At 43.7% G+C, this 16537-nt stretch overlaps 2 long non-coding RNA genes across 2 annotated transcripts in view; one reads left to right on the top strand and one right to left on the bottom strand.

Moving 5' to 3' along the window:
* Positions 1-16537, bottom strand: part of LOC121094027 — a 165854-nt gene that overhangs the window by 138420 nt on the left and 10897 nt on the right. The window contains exons 3-10 of the long non-coding RNA XR_005829715.1: positions 16169-16301; positions 14078-14321; positions 13112-13168; positions 12900-12990; positions 9818-9962; positions 2034-2169; positions 1835-1927; positions 1305-1490 (exon numbers count right to left, since the gene is read on the bottom strand). This is a non-coding gene — a long non-coding RNA (uncharacterized LOC121094027). The remainder of the gene's footprint in view (positions 1-1304; positions 1491-1834; positions 1928-2033; positions 2170-9817; positions 9963-12899; positions 12991-13111; positions 13169-14077; positions 14322-16168; positions 16302-16537) is intronic.
* On the top strand, positions 1511-8924 carry LOC121094028. Its single transcript, XR_005829716.1, has 3 exons — positions 1511-1621; positions 1813-2249; positions 2611-8924. It is a non-coding gene; the product is annotated as an uncharacterized LOC121094028 (long non-coding RNA).

The following is a 16537-nucleotide window of genomic DNA, read 5'->3' as shown; positions in this document are numbered from 1 at the left end:
TTTCACTGGTGCAGGGGCTGTGAAGCTGCTGGTGCAGTCCCAAGAAGCATGGCCCCTTGAGGGGAACCCATGAAGACCTACACCCGCCCGTATCTGGGACTCCTTCTTCACCTGCAGCAGGTAACTGGGAGCAGGCGCAGGTGAGACCCCACACTGAGCATCCCATCCTTCAACACACCCAAGTGATGGCATTACAATTGTGCACAAAAGTAAGGATCACTTTGCTGGAGCATGACCTTCCAGACAGCCTTTCCATAGTGGGCATACCATATTCTTTCATGAAGATGAACAGATTTCTCATGCAACCCAGCCTGCCTCCTTTCTCTCCCACAAGCTTCCAGCCTTTTCTACTGGTGCCCACAGCTGGAATCCTGTACAGATCTATTGTTGGTTGTTTTGAGCACGTTCCCAACCTTTTGGAGCTCTCCAGTGCTTTAGCAGTTATTTGTCAGTCTGGGAGACACTCTGCTGGTGGGATCTAACAGCATAGTCAAGGTGCAATGGGAGCCAAAGCAGCAGCTCCTGTCTCCAGTTTGAGGTTTAGAGGCAACAGCCACCTGCAGAGAACAGTCAACAAGAGAATTAGCCACAAGAGCATAGCCAGCCCCTGATTTTCTTGCCGTCCTCACATACTCTTGGGCTGCCCAGCATCCGGGAAAGTTAGGAGGCCTCTCTAGATAAATCACTGCAAAGCCACAGTGAAGACAACCTTATCATGGATAACATTGATACAACTGAAACCAGTAACAAATTGTTTTCCGCTATAGACAACGCCTTTCATCACGGTTCTTAGGGGACACGTGATGGAATAAGATTCCCTCCTGTCAGAATTAAATCAGGATGCCTATTACAAGAAAATGAACTCCACTGCTGCACAATATCCTTTGATATTCCTGTTTCATGATCTGGAGGTGGTCAAACCGCCACGATTTAGCAAGAGCTGAAGGGCAGGCTGGCCACCCACCACTCTGCCTGCCTGCAGACCGCAAGGACGTTTGGCATGCAGGATGCTCTGTCCGGGTGGCTGCACACACAGGCATATCGAGAGCAAGTGCAAGAACCAGGAACCGCGGGGAAGCAATTACTCAGTGACAACCGATGCCTCATAACTTATTCCAGCAGCAGGACGTCGTTCCAGCTCCACCTGCAGGAATTTCTGCCGGTAAGAAAGCCTTGAAGGTTAGATGGGAAAGGTATTGCTCAGGGAGGTGAGGGAAGTGAGTAGGCTGAGATTGGTGGGGAAAAGCAGGCTACAGGTTAGAAAAGTGGGGAAAGTGGTAAGTCTTGGGGCTGCATAAAAATACCATTAGATAGCTTGGAAAGTCAAGGGATTTAGGTTCCTTGGTATAATCCCACAGGCAAATGCTGAATGCAGCTTCCCAAGAGTGCCTTCTAGCAACCTTTATGAGTTCTCTGCTCCAGCCCATACTCTCGCTGTGTTCAGTCTCTCTGCGTGGCTCAGCAGCTGAAGTTTCCAGAAGGAACATTTGCTGAAGTTGAATTTTAGAGGAATATTAGAGAACATTTGCAAAATGAAATCTGAATTGACAGAACGGGACATTCATGATACAAATGTAATTCCAAAAGAAGGTACTCCTTTAAATCAGGGAACACACAATTGGTATGTCCTTGTAAAATTACTCTTTATTTTTTATTTACTTTATTTATTTATTACTTTATTTTATAATAATATATTATTTTAATAATATATATTATTAAACATATTTCATTCAATATATTAAAATCTATATTGAATATATAATTTTATAATATATATTAATATTATAAATAAATTTATTACTTTAATTACAGGTTTTGAATATCAGAAGCTTACAGTGCTTTGGAATCTACTGGGCAAAAATATTGTCTTGCAAATCATCTCAAATAGGAGTATGTGGAAACTGTGGTCATCTCCAAAACATTTCACCTACAGAAAATAAAAAAATTAATCGCACAAATCGAAATAAGGTATATGCCCAGCAAACACACCAACAACAGTCTAGCGGAACAAACTTCCTGCAGAAAGGGCACACCTGGTTCTCTCTGTCCACCTGGAGCCACACTCCCTCATTTTCCGATGGAGAAGAAACCAAACTGGAATTCATCGCCCAGTAGGAACAGCTTCTGCGAGAGGCTTCTTCCCATTGCACAAGAAGAGCAGCACAGCTCCTGGAGAAGCACATTTCCATGGCAGAGCTGCAAATCCCTATCTTCAGAGAGCCTCAGAGGCAGCAGATAAGCCCAAAGAGGTAAGCAAGCAACCCGCGGTAGGGGTGGGGGTCAGTTAAGTATCTGTGATGCTTCAAGCAACCTGACATGATTTGGGCATCAAGCTTAGGCTAAAAGAAGTAGCAACCGAGCCAGCTGCATAAGTAACCCATCTTACTAAACAGGGAACACCATTAAGAGGTACAAAAAAGATCTTCAGTGCTTTCCCACCGAGAGTCAAATCCTCCAACTTAATAGATTCCAGTGAGGGGAAAAAAAAACACCCCAAAACAAAACAAAACAAATCCCCAACCCACTACCTTCAAATCTGCACAATTTTTATATATATATATATATATATATATATATACATATATATATATGTAAATGTTATCTTTACAGCACCAACAGCAACAAGGAAATGTATAAGCACATCATGGCTCACAGGAGAAACCCCTGCAGATAAAAGACAGCAAAACAGAATCTGAAGTATGAGAGACGGGAGAGTTCACAGCATGGATCGCCAGTCCCAGAGCAAGTGTAAGGCACGGAGAGAAGCAGCAAATGAGCTACATGCAAGAATTGAAGAAAACTGTGACCTTGAGCTGAGAACACATTTGTAATAGATCTATAAAGATGTCAATCTCCTATTTATATAGTGGATAAATACCTGTGCAGCTACCCAAGAAGCCATGCATAAAAATTCTGCACCAAGCTCCTGAGAAAACCCCACGCCAGACATTTCTTTGCTCCCACTGCCATACAATCCACTGCAAAGCCATACAAAATGCCTCTTTTCCTCCCCACAGGTAATAATAAAAGGCCTAAATGCTGTGCATTTTATCTGAATTATCAGCATTTGCTGGGCCTGGCTTTACCTATGCAGACAACAATCACAGAAGAAAAGAAAAAAAAAAAAGGAGGAAAAATCCCATACAGATTATTCAAAGGCTGGAAATGTCTTACAGCCCGGGTTGTTACAGGGTAATTTTCTTGCATCTCTCTTCTAACAGAAAAGCAGCATGGGAAGAACTAGAGATCTAAAGTGGCAGCCAGACTGACCAAGAAAAATGGTTGGTGGAAAAGCAAAAAAGATTGAGGGCCAGGGTAGTACATACTGAGCAAAACCAATAGCATCCTAAATTGAATTGTTTTTACCAGCTTTGTAAACCAAATTTCAGCTTGTAGGAGACTCAAGAGAGTACAGGTGATTCAGAGTTAGAAACAAGCCTTTTACCCTATACTGGCTTTGCAGGGGTCTCAGAGAGAAAACAACGGTAGCAAGAACGTATATAACATTAACACATGTGCCTGTGCGTTCTCGTTGCAGGGACAGACTGATGGGCATTCCGACAGATGCTGCTGCCATGGGTTGTCACACTGCTGGCTTTTCAAAGAGGAGGCAGATGCACTTTTCCTCCTTCCACTTTGGAAATGACCAAATATTTGGGTGTTCCCATGAAGAGAAGCCAGAGAAGCTCAAAAAGTCAACACTAACCCTTTCCTTCTGATGCTAATATAGCAACAGATTGATATTATCCTCCTTAAGTAATGAAGTGCCTTCTAAGAGGCCAGGATTAATGCAGTCTCAGCCCAAAAGGCCAAGCAGGCTCTAGACCAAGCAGGTTGAGATGACTTGCATTTCCTCTGGGAACCCATGCCAAACCATTCCTGCTAGACACCTCCAAACACCCTTGAAAAGCCAACAGGGAGCACCAGGCACAGACACGAGCCCAGGTTCAAGCAGCTTGCATTTCATATTCCTGCCTTCCCAACTTGCTACTTGCTCCTAAGTGCTTTCCCTTCTCCAGTCCTTTGGGGTGGGGGGACAGACACACACTCTCTCCTCCCACTGGAGCACCACCTGTGACCACTGGGACTCTGCTCTGGAAAACAACATTAACAACATGAGTCTCGAGAAAGCATCAGCTCAGGTCTCTTGATACCTTTTATAACATATCCACCTTCCAATTACTGCACTGTGCCACATCTACCCCTTTAGTGTTTCAGGAGCATCAACAGGTGACAGATACAAGAAAAAAAATAATAAATAAAGCCTAAAGACACTCTGCAGTTCTGGGAAAGCCACCTGAGGAAAGCGACCCAACCGAACACCCAAGAAACTACCTGTTCCCTGCTCTGCTCCAGTACAGATTCACCAAGAGCTCAGCTTCCCTGTGGATGGGTTCAGCAGAGGTGTAGATATCTGCCAGAACAGCAGCTCACAAACTCCCATCACCCTCCCAGGGCCATCCTAGCCAAAAATAAGCACAAACCATTATGAAGAATCAATTAAAAACAGCGGGAGCAGAGGAAAGGTGCAATTCCATTCCATCCAGTGTTAAACTTCTCCATCCCAAGGCAGCTGCTTTTTTTTTTTTTTTTTTGATCGGTACCTTTTGCCTGTGAGCAATGATAAAACTACTGATTAAACTTTAAAGGGGGACTATCTTTGAACCAGAGGAGAGGCACAGCAGGGAAGGGATACATTATTTAAAGGAGGGATTGTGTTTTCCACCCCAGCAGCCACCATGAGATTTCCAGGCAAGGCACAGTACTGCAGAGTCAAAATCCAAGTGCCTCGAGATGAACGTTACATGGTAATGTATGCTTAAATAATCCGTTTGTTATATCTTCTGATTGTAACTTTAACAAGGCACAAGTTTTACAGCTAATATTTTGGAGAACTGCAATGGGTTTTTTATAGCATGCCAAGAATTCACAGGAGAATGAGTCTCGCCTAAGTTTACTTCTTCCATCAGGGGACTAAACAGATTTTTCACATAAAATTACCTATCACGTGGTCCCTATAAAAAGATGCAGCTGTAAACATCCCAGTTTTAACCTCATAACTGAAAGTTAGTATCACAAGGAGCAAAAAATTCCTACAGGAAAATGGTTAACTGCAATACATTTTACACCTGTCTGGAAAGCTCTTCCTTCAATGCCGTGTTATCATGTATGCTACAGCCCCCTGCCAGAAGCTTGAGCAGGGCTGTGCTGTTGATGTGCAGCATGCACTGCCAGGGAGGCACCGTGTGTGTTTGCCTATCATTTAAAGTCCACGTTTCTCACTCTTTTTTAAATCAAAGAAGAATTAACCTTTGGGGGGGAAAAGAAAAGCTAACCAAAAAAGAGCTATGCATAGACCATCTCCTGCAGTGTTGACACAATAGTTTTCATTTGCAAGCAAATGAAAGTTGAACTTAAACGTCAAATCTTCATTTTTCAGCATTAACCTAGCTTCCCCTCCCTTCTTTGCCCTCACAGGCATTTTTCTTGTTTGTCTTTAAGTGGGCTCATGAGTGCACGTGTAGAGCCGTTTTTGTTCCCCAGACTACCCCCTCAACTCCTCTGACCCACTAGACACCCCCCCTGTGATGGGGTTGCCTGTTCTAGGAAACATTATAAAAAAAAATTGAATTGGACTTTCAAAAAGGCTCCCATTCAGGCAAATCCATTATCATTAATGGCAAGCCTCCCAGAATCTGTTCTTCATTTCTTTTTCATTTTAAAATGTCAATGCATGTTGTCAGAATGCAATTGTTTTCCTTAATCATCCGCAGCAGTGAAGTAGAAAGTACTCATCTTTGTGGTGTGGAAAAGTCACTTGCTTTATTCATACCACACTCGATTTTGAGAGGATACTTTCCAGGCTGGTTTTGCCCTTAAGAATCAAGGTTTATACACTCATCTTCTGTACAAGCCTACGTGAGCGATAAAGATCCTTCCACCAGGAAATTCAGGGTTTTTTTCTAGGGTTGCCACTGAAGGAAAGGCACAGGTATGAGGACACAATGTTAGAAGGTGTCAGAGCATCCTTAAAGGTAAGTGATCTAGAAAAACTGGGCATCCTCTTTCTTTAAGCTTGGGAACTAGAAAAAGAATTGGGGCATTGTTGTCATCTCGATTTTCATCAAAGCCAGAAAGGCAAACTGCAGAATGTTGTTCCGCTCCATTATCGCTTCTAGAGAGTTGCTCCTCAGTGCAACAACTACGTACAATTTTTTCAGTTCTGTAATTGTTGTTTTTTTCCCCCAGCAATCACAAAGAAAAGCTGCTGAAAGGTGCAGGCAATAGACTTCTTAAAGAGCTGTTGACAACTCCCAGGAAACTTTTACATTTCAAATGTGTTCTGCCCACATTTCCTATATTTTCTGTGGTTCTTAAGTTCCTCAATTTAGCACACAAAGCTATTTGCATGAAAATAGCATCTTGAGAGTTTCTTATGGAAGACTTACAATGCCTTTAAAAAAAAAAAAACACCACATAAATTGTAGAATTATGTGTTGAACATCTCAGGTAGCTGGGGTAAGAGGAGAATGAAGCACAAAACTGATTGCAAACATTTTTCTTTCATTTTAGATCCCATCAAGTTCTCATTCTCCAGCTGCCACTCACAATGGTACTCCTGGATACATTAATCTAGTGCCATTATCATTCTCTAAAGGCAAGGAGTGCTTTTATTAAAGCAAAGACAAATTAATTTAATGGTTTCACTGTCTATGTTTCTAAAAATACATGTAGACTTCCTCTTGACCTGCAGGTAGGAAATTCTGTATTGATATATTCTTGGACTAAACCCACTCCTAAAGAAAGATAAATCATCCCACCTGGTAAACACCCCTTTCCCAAAGTCCCAGAGAAATGGCTGGAACCTCTGATGCCCCTGACAGGTCAGCAGAGTGTCAGACAAGAGATGAAATCTGTTTCCCAATGAGACGGTCCTACGGAAATCCACCGGACTATGAACTCTACCAAGACTATGATTTGCAGCAGAGAGGTGTTATGCAAGCAAAGATAGAATCTTTTGGGTAGCCAACAACTATCTCACTTAAGGACATTGCACTTCCAATCAGCATCTTAAATTGCACCAGACGGTAAACAGGACAGTTAGCATTTCAGTGTGCTCCAGAGAGGAAAAAAAGCCAGTTCAATGCATTTACTGAATTTTATACTTGCTGGCATTTTGGAGTGTGTTACAAGTGCAGCAAAGGGATTGCTCCCAGTGCTTTTTCCCAGTGTTGGGATAAGCAAGGACAGCTTGCAGCTTGCAGCCAGCCTACACTGCAGTGCCTGTGCAAAGGCTTTGGACAACAGAAGCTCTCGGGACCCTTCTAGACTCAAGATTTTCTCAGGTTGCCCACAAATACAGGGTGCTGGAGCCAACGTATTGCTCCTACCAGCACCACTTGCCTACATCTAAAGGCAAGGATTTTCTGGCCAAACCTGTATCACACAGATGATCATAGCGATGACTCATCCAGCTGCATTAGGTAGTTGAAACAGCAGAACCGAAGAAGAAATACCAACTATGTGCCTTAGCTACAAACTCCAGCAAAGGCAACTACAGTCATTTCCCTATCCTTGGCTCTGTCACCATCAGCAGGTGGGTGAACCAACTGCAGCTACTTGATGTCAGAGCAGTTATAGGAGGTGAGAGGAGACAGAGCATGATGTAGTTTATCTAGCTGCCGTCTATCTACCTTTTATCACCCCTGAAGCAGATGACGATATTACTTCAATTGCCCATGACTCACAGAATCACAACATTGGATTTGTACAAGAATGCCACAGAAGACAAAAGGCAGCCACCATAGATGTAGGGCTACATTATGAAAAACCTCTGGAGACACCCTGCAGACTATCCGATATCTCAGATAGGTCACAAACACCTTCACACAGTGACATGCTCAGAGCAAGAGCCTCATGCACTCCCATTTACCTGGACCTGTGTCTTAAAGCCATTCACACACACAGACACCAGAAACTGCTCCACCAAGAGCTGTACCAATTTTGGGTATTTTGCAAGAATTTTGCTTGCTGAAGTCCTGAATCAAGCACGTTTCTGCTTCAAAATTCCGAGTACACATTTCTCACACAGAAATCTTGAACTTCAATGGAAAATTCATTGTGAGATGGCAAATCTTAAAGAACTATTTTACTCACCTAAGGCATATGCTTCCAGAGATTAGCAGCATGCTTTGGATACCCCATGGGAATGTGACCTGCCATAGGCTTGATTTGGAGAGATACTAGCAAGGGAGAACTGTCAATTAAGATGATAATCAATATTCTCTCTTTCAAACTACAACCATCGCCCTCAAGATCGTTAGAAAGTCCTAAGAAAGAATCACCATCATCACCTTCTAGGGCGGACCACTGGAACTGTGTATGACACTAAGTATCAGTAAAGGAAAAGGAAGCAAAGAAGAAAAAGAAATTTCAAAAGAGAAGTGCAAATGGCATTTACACCAAAACTGGAATTGCAACAGAGCTAGAGTGTTCAAAATCCTTACAGGACTTTAAGTTCTGGCCTTATTGTCCTTTGATCTGTAAGATTTCTGCTGCATCCACACAAATACCCCTGAACAAGACCCTGATGTTTATTCTAAATAGATAGCAGAGCCTTTACAGATCACTACAAGTGTTCAGATCCTTTGTTTTATGCCTCACTCAAAATAATACACACACCTTCAGCAGCATAGACCAAAATTATGAGGGGACATCACATCAGCAGGAACCTGTGGCCAAAGAGAAGAACAGCAAATCACTCAAAATAAACCCAGGCAGCACCTGGGCTTTTTCTTTGTGGACACCCCAGCTTCAACACTGCTTTTCTCATGAACATCGTCAGGATCATCTCCTAAAATGGCACACAGAAAGAATTTATTTTTGCATGAACAAATGCCAAATTATCTTGATAGCTGGCAATATTCAGCACATCATCACACAAATTCATTAAAAAAATTTACAAGGCCACCTCCAAGTAACTCTTAAATAGCTGTTCTCATGCAAATGTTTGTGTGTGTAAATGCAAGAAAAACACAAACAAGAAATATACTGAAAAGTAAAAAAATAAAAATCACTGCAAGTAGAGGAGCTCTCCCACAAGACAGCAGGAGATTTTTTTTAACACTTCTGACTGTTATTGCAAAGGCAGGAAGGAAAGACAAATTAGAAAGATGAGAAGGTAGCAAAACACAAGGTCAGCAATAATGTGACTCCAAGGTATTATTGAATTCAGTCAAGGTTAATCAGAGAAGCCAAGTTTCTACCTTCGTGCCTTCACCAGGTGCCTAAAAATGATGTAAAGATCCAGCCCCCAAAAAACATTAGATTCTCTCACTTCTGCCTCACAAAGAAGTATTTGCAAGACCCTGGTTAATTAAACTAATAAACCACAAGTGAAAGCCTGGCCTCATGCCACATTTTTACTAGCATGTTGTGCAGGGGTGTTGCATTAACAGCTGTTATCCTGTCGGAGGGAGATGGGGGAGATGAGAGCAGGGAGCAGAGGAGAAGGAGCAGTAGTGGAAAGAACAAGACAAACCAGCTGATTTTCAATTAACAGTTGAAATAAAAATGAAGTGCTTTTAGCACTCGGCCTTCAAAGTGCCAATACTCTTAAATAACACAGATACCTGGCCGTTCTATAGCCCTATTAAATCAACTTCATTTGTTTTAAGCAAAGCTGAGCGGTACTTATTTAACAAGCACTTCTTCAAGCATGACTCAACATGCAGGGAGGAATCCTTTCGGGGCAAAGAAAAATGTCTGAGAGGGATGCTGGGAGAAGAAATTTCTCTTTGGACTAGAAATTACTCACCACAGCAGCTTCTGGCCAGGCTAGGTGCTTTTGAAGATGGTTTGGATCATCTTTCTGCTCAGGTGGGGGTACATCTTACTTCTTCTCATGAAGTCCCCAGATGTTAAGTAAGCTGCTAAAGGGGTGAGGTGAGGATTGCAGGCCCCTGGAGGGAGAAGCAGACACCTCAAAAGGTGGCCTCAGTCAGGACACCCTAAACATTCTCCTCAGTTACCCCTTTCTTCCTAACAGCACCTGAAATCTTCCTACCACCTTGGCTTTGATTGAAATGGTTAGTATAAATCAGAAACAACACCCACTGAATACATGGTGCTGTGCATCTGTCCCCAGGTGTGAAGTGAGCGAAGCAGCCTTGGTGCATAGTGAGCCTCCAAGCTGACACCCAGCTTGCCTGGGACTCCCAGCCTCTCCTTTCTTGGAAAAAACAAGGATTTTGCTTACCAAACGGATCTGAGGAGGGGCATGCATGCTATGTCCATGCTATCCGCAATCACATCCTTCCCAATATCCTTACAGTCCTCAGCCACCCAGACCATCACCCTGTCCCACCTAGGAGTACATCGCAGATCACTTCTCACCCTTCCTGGTTATTTAGGGCTGAGTGAAGCTCCTGGAGCTTCTTCACCACACTTTAAGTGCTAAGGGCTTCATTAGTGGTTACTCTTACCTGTCATTATCTTTTGCCTTAGTTTCTGCGTCCTGATCCCTTTGATCCATTTACAGTAAGATCCACTTACTCCAATCCCTGATCACTCATCTTTGATACAACACACAGCTAATTCCTTGGTTGGAGCCTCTTTCCTTCTGCCAAAGAGCTCTCCAGCAACAGTTTTGTGTTACAGCCAAATCCATTCAAAGCCCCCTTCATACACTTAGCCTGAAACTCTTTTTCAATCAGTCGCTGGTTCTCCATGTGCAAGTAACTCTTGTCCACATGTGACCAAGGCTCTCATGCGCTCAGCACAAAGCCTCTCAGCACATTCAGAGTGGTGTTTATGAGCCAATGTGCATTAACCTTTCCTCTCAGAAACCTGAATACAGAGAATGATGGTTATCCAAAAGGCCTAATAACCAGTGGAGAGCACAAGGCACAGCTAAGCCTCGCAGTGTTGAATTGCCTTCCTGGGATGGTTTGATGAGGGACGTAATCACAGAAGTATTTTGAAAGAGTGTACCTTCATCTCTCTTAGAAGTACCAATAATCAGTAGCTAATTTTCTCTGTCCTGTTAAAGCTTGTTTTACTTCTTGAGAAATTAGTACCTATCCTTAACGTTACACTGATACAAGCATCCCTGATTTTTCAATGGCTCAACTTCAGGGCTGCTAGAACAGCAAAATTATCACCATTTAAAGGTATCATTAGTTAAAGCATAAGTTGCATTACTTAAAGTAAAAAAAAAAAAAAAAAAAAAAAAAAAAAAAAGCATGAATATTGTTTGCGATACATGCAGAAGCACGCCTCACTTCACACTTTTGGGCACCAACATTTTGGAAAACTACCCCAACTCTCTGATACTACCAATGTAATCCAAAATAAGATTAAACTGAAGACATGGGGAAGGAGCAGCACCACACTAGGAACACAAATAGTTTACTTCTCACCTGCCTCCATGCATCTAATTTTAAATCCTTCCTCTATGCCTTGCCTGCAGGGCACTCTGAAACACAGCATTCACATCCTGGGTTTAAAGCACTTGTCCAACACTACACGGTCCTCTCCCTAGCGATGCACCCATGCTTCAGGGGAACCAAAAAAGCATTGGTGAAGGCATCAAATGCATAAAAGCACTATACTTCTCCACCCACAGTAGCTCAAAGGGTAGGATGATGCAGAAACAGCTGCCCTGCTCACCACCACCCTTTTTCCATTTCACTGATGAGCTCCAGACCGCAAAGACTGAGGTCTTGCAAAGGCGACCCCTCTGTTCCCCCTGCCACGAGCCCTAGCAGCACCACAGCAGACTGGGCGCACACATAGCCCCCTGAGCCAAATGCTTCCCACGCTTGCCTGGCTTGGGGCTGGCTGCATCTGTGTGGTCAAGAAGTGGGTGTCTCAGCCCCTCTGCCCCCTCTCCCCTCTGTTTCAGAAGCATTAAGTAGAAAAAGGGACAAGGCTGAGATTATTATTCGAGGCTTTGAAACCGGGAGGGATGGGGGAGGCTAGAAAATGTCACAGGCTTCTTGCAGACGTGACACAGGCTGGCTTGTGGGCGAATTAACACAACCCGGAGAATTCGCTCAGGCTCATCAGGGTAATGAAATGTGATATCCACTGGAGAAAGCAGGGGCAGGGACACGCTCCACTTTGCTGCAGCATCGATGCCCTTTAGACAAAAGACTCCCCGGTGAAATGCAAAACAACTCTGGGATGGAGTGTATTCAAACAGGATCCAAGGACAGCAAACCCATAACCACATAAATAGATCCCTTCTGCTTGTATCTGTGCTGCATGGGGACATGCCAATGTGTATTTGGGGAGGGGATACTCAGAAAACACTACCATTTTTCTTTTTTCTTGCTGCCTGCTCTCTAACAGTCCTGCTGTTCAGTGTCCAGATGTAAAGGTCTCACCCCAAAAAGCCTTGCTGACTACGTCTACAGGTCACGTTCACCCTGGTTCCTTAAGACTGACCTACAGCAACTGTTCCACCATGCAAGGAGGCAAATTAACCTGGCAAACAACTTTTCCCATCCAGACTCTTTTCTGCAGATCAGCCCAAACCTGTCAGCACTCCTTTCCTGTGAAGACAGACAAATTCCAGCTCTTTTTAAACTCTCCTGTTCAAGACTGCTGGCTGTCAGGATGGTCTGTGTCATCTCAAGACCATGCAAGGAAATCTACCTTGTTAATGCATGGGGTGATCCATCTAGCGCTTGGCATGCCCCAACCAGGACTGCCAGTCCCACCTCTTCAGAAATGCTTTTTGGTGGTGCCCCAAGATTTCATCCCATTGCACATCCTCCTAATAGCTCCCAGCTCACATGACTCTCTCCAGGCTTGCAGATGAAGACTTGCATGTTAACCTATTATGGCCTTTCTGCAAATCAACTTTATTTCAGGGCCCTCTGCCTTGCACGTACCTCCCCATCATCTGTCATTACAGACATCAGACTAATTCTTGCATCAGTGGGGATCCTGGAGAGCTCTTTTCAGAGGAACTTCAAGGAGGTCCTAGAAAAGATTTTCCAAAATAATAACTATTCTTGTCCTAACATTGTGTGAGCATTGTATATACATTATTAAGCATACATACAGAGTAGGAAAATATCCATTAGCCCATGGATAACACTACCTGAGAGGTTCTCTATATGAGACTGGTATAACTCTGAGTAAAAGGGAAACACCAGTCCTAGGGAGAGGAAAAAAACAGACAACACAGCTTTAACTTTACTTTTCACACCTTCCCTCGCAGAGGAAATGCTGCATTAAGATGTTGGGTGAAGTATAACACATCCCACACTCCCCATCTCAGTTTGAAACATGCAGCTCTCCATTACAAAATCCAAAATTGCTGCTCTCGAGCAGGTTAAAATAAGACAATTCATTTGCTAAATACTTTCATTGGTATTGTTTGGACTTTAATTAATTTTAATGAGTACATATCCAAAGATGCCAACACTTAACCATCCAAGACTGGGCAGTCATGACAGTGACACTGGCTTTCTCTGACACGGCTGGCCTCAAAACCATCTCTTGGACCTTGATACCAGCAACATACAGATATTTGTTTCACCATACAGTTTGTTTTGGGATTTTTAAGGACATTAAAAAGGCTGTTGGAAAAATGTTGACTTTGCAAACAAAGTTTCTACACAGAGCAATTTATCTGATACATGGCATCTTAATTTGGATATGTGTTTTAAGAATGCTTCTTCAGGCAGCAAGCAGCTAAGCTTTGGGAAGTTACATAAATCAGTACATTTACATTTGTATGCACTAACAAGAAATGAATGCCTCTTTCCCTTCCAGTTAGCATTTGTGTGTGTCACAAGTGCTGCTCCCTCTCCCCACCTTTGCCACTGTCTTCAGGATATGACCACAGAAATTGTCATACTGAATTACACTGATAACCAGTCTAATTTAATGCCCACTCTACGATAATACCCCACACCAGCTGCTAAAGAAGAACATTTAACACTCTTTATAATTGACAACGATGGAACAGCACCACCACGAGGGACATACTTCCTTTGCATTAGGGGACCCCCTCCTTTCCTTAAGCATTTTGTTATGTATATTTTTATCCTAGCTCACATACCTGTGAACGTTATACTTCAAAAAAATCTGCTATGGGTTTTTTTCGAGGGGACTCAGCAGTATCTTCTGGCAAGGAGTTTTGCAGATTAGCACATTAATTGGGTGTGCAGTGTATTGACTCCCATATTGCCACTCAGTCGCAAGTGGATATCTCTTAAATCTCTCAGAAAGGGCTACACGAGGACACAGGGTAACTTGCTTGGGTCGTTTAGTGACTTGCACACCTTGATCACTTTTCTCTTCTCCTGCAAACAGAAACAGCAACTAGTGCAACCTCAAAAAGGACAGCTTTAAAAAACGTGACACTTGCTGTAGCAGAGAAGCCTTCCCTTGTCTCTAATCACTGTTAGAGCCTATCTTCTAAAACCTTCTGTTTGTGCTGGATCGCCCTTCCTGCCTGCTGGAGGGCTCCAGGCAACACGCCAGCTCCCAAATACATCCACAAATGGCTTCAAGACCTCCTTTCACCATGTGGCAATAAAAGGGTGAGCCAGGCCAGACTCTGCCCAGCTGGAAGTCTTCCTCCTGCGGGAGACACCCACACCGAGCAAGCAGAGAGCCCTGTGGCTCAGATCAACAAAAGACATGGCTACTTGGACTGCAGTGCTCCCATGGCAAGGAGGGGATGGGGACGGGGTTGGGCTGCCTTGCAGAGTTCAGCTTTCTTCCTCGACAAGGAAACTTGCAGGGTAATTAAAATGAAATGTTGGTGTCTGTGTTGCGCATTGAAATATTGATGGAGGGAGGTATAAAGCATTTTATGAATGCATGCTTCCATTTTGTGATTTACTGCCCCCAAACACCGTTTTCACAGAACCTACTCAGGAAGAAAGGGGGAGAGATGAAAGAGCAATAGTGGTTTTATCGCTGCAGAAAAAGGGAATGGAATTGGACAAAGTTAAATACAATGTATTGAAAGATAGTCTTTCACTCTGAACTTTAAATACAGCAGGAGCTCCCTCACACCTGGAAAGGCTCCAGTGAAGTCCATGGATGTTTTTTTTCCCTTTCCTCATGCCACACCAAACAATGCTGGGAAGGGGTGACACTGCTTTTAGTTGCAGTTTAAAAGAGGTCAAGCCCCTATTTATAAAGAGGTTTAGTGTACAGTACTCACAGCTGTGTGAGAAGACACAGAGGTAGGACCCTTCATCACCTGCATTTACCTGCCACTGTGTCTTTATTACTCAGCTCTGCCACGTAAGGTTCAGCCAGATGGAAGTCTGACTCCATCCTTATTTCAAAAACAAGGGCAGAGGAAATATTCAGGGGGGTAATTAACAACCTAATTACAGTACAGACTAAGCCTTTCCTGTAGCAAGTGCAGCAGTTAACTGCCTGAAGTTTATCTGCCACAAGAATGAGTGGCAAATTTGTCTCCAGGATGACTGAAATCCCAATTCTTAGCCAAAGATGAGACCTCAGCATCCATCAAACCTCAGGCAAGGGGAATGTAGAACAGGAGGGTACCAACACAGCAACCAGCTCCAAAGAGGGTGAAGAAAGTCTTGTCAGGATCCAGGAGGACAGTTTAAAATATATAGTTTCACTTGACTCAGTCACCACTCTTTTCCTTTTTGCTCTGCCAAATCAATTAAGGAACTGCAGTGAGTAGTCAGGAGTCATGAGAAAACTTTGTTAGCTCTGGTGAGGGTCAGATGGGCAGCCAACCCACAACACAGCCACCTGTGCTGCCCACCAAGAGCCCTTGCCAGCGATTCCCCAACCTCTCCTTTTATTCCCCCCTGTTTCTCTCCTCTGCCCCTTATAATCAGGGTGGAACCTGAGAAAGGAGTTGCTGGCCCCATATTTGAGCTGGGAAAGTGCTAGGCTGAGGTGAGGCTGTGTCTGCACCCCAGAGCAAAGTGAGCCCCGGTGAGCACTGAATGTCCCTTGTTTTGGCACTAACTTTCCTTTCCATCAACTCCACAAGCAGACGGGGCTCCAAATTTGCCAGTTGTTTCCCAAAGAGTGGTAGAAACACCAGCCAGCCACTCCCCAGCACTGCACTTGTTCCAGGGTTTGCATTGCTCACTACCAGTCTGCAACCAAAGGAACAGCGATGCACGTGAACATCCCATTTACAGGGTACCTGTGGGGCTGTCGAGGCAGCCTTGCAATGGCAGGGAAGGCTGGCAGGTCTCCACCAAAGCACACAAAGCTGGGGAAAGCTTGCTCCTTTTCTCCTTCAGTGTCTGGCTTTTCTTCACCAACCCTATAGAAACCTACAGAAAGAGACTTGTTTGCTCCAAGCTAAGTCAGTCACAACCATGTTACGCAGACATATTGCAACATTTTACTCTAGACCAACTGAATGGCAGTGTTTTCAAATGTACAGCAAAATAGTGCCCCCAAATTGCAAGCTGAGGACACACAAATTGAGCGTGTCTCTCCAAACTGACACACACCTGAAAAGGAGGATCTGTATTGCACTACACTTGAATCTTAAGTTGGCATACCT

The sequence above is a fragment of the Falco naumanni genome, chromosome 9, assembly GCF_017639655.2.
Source record: "Falco naumanni isolate bFalNau1 chromosome 9, bFalNau1.pat, whole genome shotgun sequence".
NCBI classification, from domain to species: Eukaryota; Metazoa; Chordata; class Aves; order Falconiformes; family Falconidae; genus Falco; species Falco naumanni.
Note: the sequence above shows the minus strand (reverse complement) of the source record. Positions and strands in the feature narration are given on the sequence as shown.